Below are 9,091 nucleotides of genomic sequence, written 5' to 3' on the forward strand. Positions count from 1 at the left end.
GGGTCTATTCACACCAAAGTACAGAGGGGTTCATTTACTAAAACCAGAGAGTGAAAAGTCTGGTGCAGCTGTGCTTGGTAGCAAATCAGTTTCGAACTTTAGCTTGTTCAATTAAGCCTTAAAAAAAAAAAAAAAAAGGCACCAGATTTTGCACTGTCTCCAGTTTTAGGAAACCCCAGTGTGCTATGCATGTGCTGTGCTAGGCAGCACATTCAAAATAAATTTCCTGTACTGTACAAAAACATATTTATTGCTGTGTTGTTAAAGTGAAGTGCCCAGCAATGCACATCACACATTGTGGTGCCTGTGGTGACTTTTAAAGCAGTTATGTTCTAGAGGTGCTTGGAGGACTGGCAGCATAATGCACCTTTGCATGCATTTTGCATGTTGTAGTCACTTACTCTCCCTAAAATATTAACATATTCTTGAAAACAAAACCTGAGTGGCTTTTGTAGCTGCAGTCACCGTGGTCAAATTTTCCCAAAAAAGACTGTGAACTTGGTTTTAGTCAGTTCCTAACAGCTGCAGAACCTGCCATTTGTTTGCATTAGAAAGATGTCAGGCGGCCAAGTCCATGTTAGCAGATAAAAGGAAAGTGGAACTGCAATTGTCTCTGTTGTAAAATTGAAGATGATCTATTCCACCGTGGCTGCAGCTACAGAATTCAGTGAGGGTTTGATTTAAAGCATGTTCAGCCTGCTTGCCAACGATGTGTAAATACTTTAATGTTCATAGTCTGCCACAATTAAATATGTACTTAAAAATGAATCTATACTGAGAATATGAAGGCTTCAAAAAATCAAAGAACAATGATTAAGGCGATCAATATTCTTCCAAAAATTTTCAAATATTATGTTTTAATAAATAGCAGATTAAATGGTGTTTATTACTCTTAATGTATTATGATCACATGGGCTGACTTGCCGGTGCTCTTTCAATACCAATAAACACATAAATACTTACCCTTATACTGCTATACATTTGTCCACTTTCACTAAACAAGCAAATAAGTGAAATGGTTTTCAATGAGGAATAAACACCTAGTGGACGCATATCCACCATATGAGTGAGTGAATGAGTGTGAGCGAATAACTTGTATATCGCTACAAATGCGAACTGAATCGCCTCAAGGCCTCCCTGCCATACATTTGACCAAAACAAGCATCTGGGCAACCAGAAAACGTTAAATGGCTTTTTAGTATTCAGAGGAGACGTAGCATAGCTAGTGCCACCAAGTTCACAGAGCTTTGTAGGCTACTTAACTGGTCCTGTATTTATTGAGTGTATCTCCATTACTAAATAATTTCCAGCTAAGACAGACATACCAAAATACCATAATAAAGTTAAGGATTGGGTGGGAAGACATTTTGAGGTTTGCATATTTTTTAACAATGGGTTAGATGTTATCTTTAGTTTACAACCATAGTTTGTGGATTGAGAAAATGACTGACAATATCTCAGTGACAAAAGAATCTGATTCACCTGATGGCATTTCAAGTTATACCAAATACGGGAACATATGCTTTCTTTATAAAGTAAAACAACAATCTGAGGAATTCTATGACCTTTAAAATTTCGAATCAGAAATCATATGTCCTTGTTTAAACTGTTCTAAACTGATGATAATTGAAACAGGTTGTACTGCCTGTAAAGCTTAGTGCTTTATTCTTGGCTTTTGCACTTTTGTATTTATATCAGTTTGATCACTGGTCCTTCAATAATTCTGTTCTCTGAAAGTATTAGTTCACCTAAAACTAGTTTACTCTAAGGTTTGACACTAATGGAATTTATAAACATTTTTTACCATCTCTCAAGTAAAGAGCAAACCTCCACAGTACACAAATCTCCTAGCAATTTCAGGGGAAAGATCTCACTGGTTCTGCAATATTTAAATTTATTGTAAAATATATAAAACGTCTACCAGAGTGATCCTTTTTAATTTTGACCATGGAATTTGGGTAGAGCTAAGAACTCATATTCCCCGTACACACGATTGGAATTTTCACCGGGATAAACTCTGACGGATTCTTCTGACGGAATTACGTTTAAAGCTGTCTTGCATACACACTGTCACACCAAATTCTGACTGTCCAAAACGTGGTGACGTACAACACCACGACGAGCCAAGAAAAATGAAGTTCAATGCTTCAGAGCATGCGTCAACTTGATTCTGAGCATGCATGTTTTTTTCTCCATCGGAGTTCCATAAAGACATACAGAATTTCTGATGTTCTTCTTCTAAGTCCGTCAGAATTTCCGATGGAAATACTTAGATGGGGCACACACACGGTCGGAATATCTGATGAAAAAATTGTGTCTGACTTTTTCCATCGGAAATTCCAATCATGTGTACAAGGCAATACTGTCATATTGTCAGAAGTCCAAGGAAAGCGTAAAAATTGCTTGAATGTTTAGATATGAGATAAAGGGTCATGTTAACTTGCATTGTAAAAGGGATGTCTGTTTCCAAGTATCGCCAAACCACCAGGTCAAAAAACATGTACTTATCCAATTATTTGTAGAGTATTGCTTGATAATGTTCTGATCCAAACACTGTATGCAAAGTTTGTGCCACACCTGCCATTAAATTGCTTCTACCGCTGGGCCCTTCCCACCAGGAGAGTGTTCAAGCCTTGGGTGGTGTTCTTCTACATACACCCCCTGTGAGAATATACACTTAAAAGAAACCTGTACTGAAAGAAACATGGAGGTTGCCATTGCTTCTTCTTTTGGAAATGTTAGTTGCCTGGTCGCCACTGGCTCCATCAACATTTGAGTCAAGAGTGAAGTTGGAATTCCTAATCTGCATACTAGTATACAGGCATACCCCGGTTTTAAGTACACAATTGGGTTTATTTACTAAAGCTGGAAAGTGCAAAATCAGGCTCACTTCTGCATAGAAACCAATGAGCTTCTATCCCCAGCTTGTTCAATTAAGACTGGTAATAAAACCTGGAAGCTCATTGGTTTTTATGCAGAAGTGAGCCTGATTTTTTGCTTTTCAGCTTTAGTAAATAAACCCAATTGTGTACTTAAAACCGGGGTATGCCTGTATAGTGTCTGCACTACAATTTTACTTACCAGCTTATATAAACTTTACAGTATTGTTTAATCCACAACAATTTTTACCAAAACTGTGCTGAATAGAATGCAATACAGCATAACATTTTTAAACCATTGCATTTTCTTTTTATTATTTTTAAAACAGTGTATGTAGCCTTGTATATAAACATCATTATTTCTTAAAACAGTGGCCAACTTTATTACGTCTATGAATGAACCAATCATAGCAATACCCAAAAACAAATAAGTTGCTAATGCCAATAAAATGCAATCATATTCCTCACAAAAGCACAGCAATGTGGTTTTTATATGTATAGTGTTTACTGCACAGAAAACTGAGGGTAGAAAAAAAAGTTCCAGGAGTCACAGGCCAGGATAATTAACAAGGTAAGGTTGTAATCTACAAACAACATACACAGTAGCAGTAAAGTCTATGCACATGATGCATGGTGTGCCAGCTGGCCAGCGGCTCCCTATTGTTTCATGTATAAATATAGAAGCGTTCCAAGGTGCCTAAAATAACTCTGTGTACCTGTATACCATTACTTGAAAAAAAGTAAAATCAGAGGTATGAACGGTCCCGCCACAAGCACATAACTGAAATCAAATGTTGTGATCTTTAAGACATCAAACAAGTTTCTAAGATTATACCTGTATTTAAGATTGGCTAATATGAACAGCAGAGTTTGTATTGCTTTTACATCAGATATCCTCTGTGTTTGCATGAGAGTTCACTTATCTGCCATCAGTTTAAAAAAAAATCTGTACAGTGAACCCAGGTGCAGTGCACATTGCTGCACTTAATTTGCTTTAAAACCCTGGGAGGTCATTGCAGCATTTAGGTGCCCTTAGTGAACTTAAAAGAAGCAGTGTACACGCTGTCCGTGCACAAAGCCTAATGCTCTAATCATAGGGGGTTAATAGGAAAGAACTCTGAACACTTATGCAAATTGATGTTCATTTTAGCGAAAGATAATTATTTCAAGGTAAACTGAGGTGACAACAAAATCATCAGTTACAACAGCATTTTTTGTGTAACAAAATAGCCATAGATGTGAAACTTAAATAAAATGCCACTGCAAACCTCAGGTAATCTTGGCTTTCTTCTAATAACTAATAGTAGTATTTGGTTGGGTATCTAATAATTATAAAAAAAATAAAAAAAAAATTGCTAAAGTTTTCCTGGCTCGTTGGTGTAATTCCAATATTCTACAAGAACTGCATGAATTTTGCCTATGCTACTGTAACCTTTACAGTGACACTGAAGGTTACTTAGCTTCCGAATATTCAGCAAAATACCAAAAATAGAAAGAGTGCTTTGGTGACATCTGGATCCCTGCTGTAGAAAGCAGCAGTGGCATATGAAACATAACTATACAGCCTAATTTTTTTATTTTTTTATTTTTTACTGTTTTGCATTTTTTTATTCCACTTTATATCTAGCAACTGAACTATTCTATTGTGCAACAGTTGCATAACAATATAAAAAAGTAGCATAAATACGACCACCAGGGTGTTTCTAAACCTACTGTATGTACTGTAAAAAGTCTAATGCTTGGATGTAAAGGAATAGGCTTGTCATTATTAGACCTCTATTCTGAAATGTCACACACATGTCATATACTGGGCTCCACTGTAAGTATCTAATTATTTTCTTCACACTGGTGGCAGTGAGTCCTTGTTTCCCTTAATTTACTTTTGCTTTGAGAGACTGGCTGTGGATATCTTATGCTTGTTAATGTCAGCATTCACTTTCATGCTTTAACAGTGTTATCAGCCTGCAATGAATACTTTATAGACTGCAGGTACTACTAGGTACAGGTTAGCTAAGGTACTCAGTAGGTATTGGTTATAAGTCTTTAACACAATCCTGATTAGGTCTAACGCATAGCCTATTGATTTTTTTTTTCTTGTAACATAATGCTTAGATACATAATTTTTGACTTAATCAAAGTGTTACACTAGTAAGCATCTTCTGCGGTGACTCCAAATATGAGATGACATTGATAAAAAATAGCTAGCCCAATGAAACACAACACTTTAGGTATTACTCATGCAAAAGCTAAATTACTCATCAAAGCTAAAAAAAAAAAAAAAAGTAGAAAGCAAAGCGTACATGACCTTTGTAATATGCTGGAACAGGTCATTTGTATTCTTAACCAATTTGCTAGCAAAGCACTCTGCAGTCTCCAGTTATATTTATTACCTGGATGTTATTTTGTGCAGAGTGTGCTTCAAGATGACCAAAAAAAAAAAAACGAAGGACGGAGAGATGGTTAAATACCCCTGGCTCTTTTAATAAGTAGGTGCTCACTTAGTATCTACACACATGCACACAGAGCAGAGCCAACACTGAGCTCATAATTTTGCAGAGAATAACCTGACACCGAATAGTGAAGTCATGCTTAACACAACCCTCAGTGACCCTAGCTAGAGCTTGAATTGCCAGGAACACTGTGATGAACTACCATGCTGCACACACACACTGAAAGTCTGAGCACTTAAAAGAATAGGTCACCAAGCTTCTAACCTAACCTGTGTTAGACAAGCTGCTCAGCAGATAATGAAGCTGTGCATTTATGCATCAGGAGCTTTTGTAGAATGACAGTTATCACTACACTTATCAGAAAGATGGACTAGTGTCAAAATAACAGAACACACACCTCATCTAAGAAAGAGAGACAGAGCAGGTATTGGCAGCAGAGAGCAATGCATATTTACCTTACTCCTAATTTTGGATTCCTGCAAGTCCTTTCTAAATTGTCTGTTCTGCCTGAAAGGCATTCTCCTGATATCTTCCTATTCCCGTCTATCCCTCCTTCCCTTCTGCGCTTTCTCATTTGAAGCATGCTTTTTTTTTTTTTGCAGACTTGCCTTTTTATATGCTTACTGGCAGCAGGTCTTTTTTATCTCTTTTCAAAGCCACCTCTGATTAAAATGGAAGTAACTTCTAAATGTCATTGATGCTGCATGCAAATTATGCATCTTTCTATGGCATGGAACAGAATCCCAGGCTACTATTTCCCTATAATGAACTGCTTTACAAATAATCTACTGCACAAAAGAGTCCCAGAAAAAAATAAAGAAAGAAAAAAAGAAAAACTGCTGGATTATCTTACCTTTAATTCTCTTTTTGTGGAGCCAAATGAAGAATCCTGTAAATCCCCAGTGCCTTGTGTAAAGCTGGTACCTGCTCTCAGGGACATGTGCCTGCTGCTGTCACAAGGAGAACTTAGTGATGCTCTGCTTTGGGCAGACTGGGATGGAGTAACAGCAGCTCAATGCTATCAGGGTCTCTGAACTGCTGGGAGAACATGCTCTGTGGTCTCACTAGCTGATCTCACAATAGAAAAAAAAAAGGCAGTCCGGTGACTTTGTCTCTTTTCTGTTTCTCCTGGATACAGCAGCTGCTAGTCAAAGGGAACCCAACGCGTGAGCATCCTTATTGACAGGAGGTACAGATGGAGTATAAAATCAGGAGAAGGCTATGAAAAGGGGGTGGGGCTGCTTCCTATCTATCTCATGTGAAGTATTTGCATTTGAAAGAGCTTCAGGAAAGAGTTTAATTTTTTTTTCCCTCCTATCTAGTCATTAGGAACCATGATCAATTGAGCTCCTGAGGCACAAAGCCAAAGCTAGAAAAGCAAACTAACAACTTAAAGGTTTTTTTTTTTTACTTTATAGTTTTGCCCTTTCAATCTCTCCAGCGTGCCCTAGTTCCACTCTCTTTACTTCTGTATATCTTCCACCCTGCTGTGTTATCTGGTGTAAAATCCCAGTGTATGATTTAGTCTCAGTATGATGCTCATCTTCAAGAGAGAGTCCTGTGTCTAAACACTTTTGAACAATAGATTCAGGTTAGGTATACAGTGCTGCTGGAAATACGGTGCCTATTGCTCCAGTTTCCTATTGTATTGCTATTGTGATACAGGAGAGGCACTGCAGGATAATTCACATCTGTTTTATCTTCTTAGCATTACATTGTTTTACGTCCTTATTTGTTCTGAAGTTCTTTCTTCAAATATTTTTATAGTGCCGGTGTGCGTATAGTCAATGCATACATATTTTAAAATACAACAACTACAAGTCTTTTGAACAATTATTCAATTTTGAAGTTACAAATGGGGAAATTTACTAAAACTGGTGCACACAGAGTCTGGTGCAAGCTGTGGATAATAACCAATCAGCTTTTAGGTTTTATTGGCAAACCTTAATTGAGCAAGCTGAAGTTAGATGCTGATTGGTTACTAAGCACAGCTGCACCATATTCAGTGTGCACCAGCTTTAGTAAATCTGCTTAATGTGCCATTTTTGTGGTATGTTGGCAGAATTTTAATGCAGTTAAAGGGGTGTTCCGGGCATTTTTTATGTTTATTAAAAGGCAGCAGCTACAAAAATTGTAGCTGCTGGCTTTTAATAAACATACATTCACCTGCTCCACGTTCCAGCGACGCGCCGGCCGGGGCTCCGCTCCTCTCCCCCCCTCTCCGGCCGGCGTCTTCATTCCAAGTGTGGGCACCCGGCCGTGACAGCTTTCGGCTTCACGGCCAGGCATCCACTGCGCATGCGTGAGTATCACTGCGCATGCGCGAGCGGCGCTGCGCCATCTAATTGGACAGGCGGTCGCCTGGGATCTGTCACATGTCCCAGGCGATCGCCTACAGGGAGGGGCTGCAGAAAGGCGATTAGACTAATCGCCTTAGCAGCCCCTCGGCGGAAGGAGGAAGTGGGACAGGAAGTCCCACTCCTCCTGAAGCCCCCCCTCCCCCCAAAAAAAATGACATGCCAAATGTGGCATGTAAGGGGGCGAGGAGTGGATTAAGCGGAAGTTCCACTTTTGGGTGGAACTCCGCTTTAAGATGAGATGACAGTAACCTAATACAGTACAGGAATACCCCACTTTTAGGTACACAATGGGGTTTATTTACTAAAGCTGGAAAGTGCAAAATCAGGGTCACTTCTGCATATAAACCAATGAGCTTCTAACCTCAGCTTGTTCAATTAAGCCTGGTAATAAAACCTGGAAGCTCATTGGTTTCTATGCAGAAGTGAGCCTGATTTTGCACTTTCCAGTTTTAGTAAATAAACCCCATTGTGTACTTAAAAGTGGGGCATGCCTGTATAGCTGTTTTCAACAGAAATCTATTCAATTTGCTATTATTATTATTATTATTATTATTATTTATTATTACTCACATACTATACAGTATATTTCCAAAAGTGTGCTCATCTTGAAACAGGAGGGACAGGGGGCATGACGCAATATTTAACCATTTTCGAACCACCTGCCGTCGTTATACCTCACTACTTTGAAGAGGAATACTGTTGTTATGATAGCAGCTAGTTACCATAACCTCGGTATCCTCTTGAAGAGCGGACGATCTGTTTCAAAATAAAAGTGGTCTCTGCAGCGTATTCGCCGCAAGATCACTTTTATCAACGGCAGGAGAGGGTCCCCCTTCCAGCCGCTCTCCGGTGCCCTCCGCCTCTTACCTGAGCAGTTGGTAGTGGCGGAGGAAAATCAGATCCTCTCCCTAGCCTGACATGGAGACGAGTGAGGGGAAGATAGCCCCCACCCGTCTCCATATCATTGCACTGCAGAAGCAATGTCAAAACGTCACTTCCGCCCATAGCTCTTAAAGGGTAATTTTTTTAATGACAATACATTTTTTTTTGTATTATTGCATTTTAGTGTAAATATGAGATCTGAGGTCTTTCTGACTCCAGATCTCATATTTGAGAGGTTCTGTCATGCTTTTTTTTTTCTATTACAAGGGATGTTTACATTAACAGTGTAAAAAATAGAAGGTAAAATAAATAAGAAAATTTTTTAAACGCGCCCCGTCCCGCCAAGCTCACATGCAGAAGCATACGTGAGCGGTGCCGCATATGAAAACGTTGTTCAAACCACATATGTGAGGTATAGCCGGGAGCGAGAGCAATAATTCTAGCCCTAGACCTCCTCTGTAACTCAGGCAACCTGTAGAATTTTTCAAACGTTACCTATGGAGATTTTTAAGGGTAAAAG

General features: G+C 38.9%; 1 protein-coding gene across 1 annotated transcript in view; it reads right to left on the reverse strand.

Annotated features, from left to right (window-relative positions):
* CDH7 (cadherin 7) overlaps positions 1–6,509 on the reverse strand; it is a 280,342-nt gene extending 273,833 nt beyond the window's left edge. Inside the window, exon 1 of the mRNA XM_040353910.1 lies at positions 6,183–6,509. The gene's annotated coding sequence lies outside the window, so the exon portion shown is untranslated. The remainder of the gene's footprint in view (positions 1–6,182) is intronic.
* Between the last annotated feature and the right edge of the window lie 2,582 nt (positions 6,510–9,091).

Source organism: Rana temporaria, chromosome 5 (genome assembly GCF_905171775.1).
Source record: "Rana temporaria chromosome 5, aRanTem1.1, whole genome shotgun sequence".
Taxonomy (NCBI): Eukaryota; Metazoa; Chordata; class Amphibia; order Anura; family Ranidae; genus Rana; species Rana temporaria.